Here is an 872-nt window from a genome sequence, read left to right on the forward strand (position 1 = left end):
TATTTATACTTGATTAATAGCACCTTGGAGTCTGCACTTCACGGGGCTTGCCCATCCTATGCCGTTTTGTTTGTAGAATGCAACAAGTTCTCTGTCTTGATCTTCCTTGTCCATTCTCACATCCATGGTCATCAAGAGGGGCTTTCTCATCTCATGCTGGCAAATTATTTCTATTTTTATCTGGTTCAGTTTTCCAATCTGCAAAAAAACTGAAGCAACATGTCAACAGTTCAGCTGAAGCTAATTGTGTATTCTACGTCAGTTTTACATCTCAGAAATCTATTATGCTTCTCAGTTCCCAAACTTTTACGGGAAAAAAAATGACCATAACTCATGCTTGTGGCTTGAGCTGCATTTAAAGGCACAGAAACTCCAGAAGTAGATGGTTCTTCCATAGACACATTGAATTCCAGAGGTTGCATGCTTACAATAAAATACACAAACTTCATTACCATACTTGCACGCAATGAAGGAACAAAATTCCTTTATGAATGGATGACCTCAAAAGTTGTAAATGAATTGAACATTCATAATTTTAACATAAAACACAATATTCAATTCACAATTGTATAGTGAAGAAGGCCTGCGGCAATCCTAACAGCACACATAATGAAAGTACAGAAAACAACAATAAAAAATAAAATAACTGAATTGACTGGAAACATGTCTTTTGTGCACTATCAAAAAACAACAAGATATTCTGAAACTTGATCATTAGATATGAAAAGATATTTAAATTAACATTAAATAAATCGTGCAATTATGATTTTGACATTAGCCATCAAGGAGCTTCAGGTATTTATGTAGCTATCTATCTAGGAATATATGAAGCCTCCCCCCACACCAACCCCCCCACCCAAAAAAAAAAAAAC

Source organism: Sinocyclocheilus rhinocerous, unplaced genomic scaffold, assembly GCF_001515625.1.
Source record: "Sinocyclocheilus rhinocerous isolate Xijiao unplaced genomic scaffold, SAMN03320098_v1.1 scaffold1604, whole genome shotgun sequence".
Classification (NCBI taxonomy): domain Eukaryota; kingdom Metazoa; phylum Chordata; class Actinopteri; order Cypriniformes; family Cyprinidae; genus Sinocyclocheilus; species Sinocyclocheilus rhinocerous.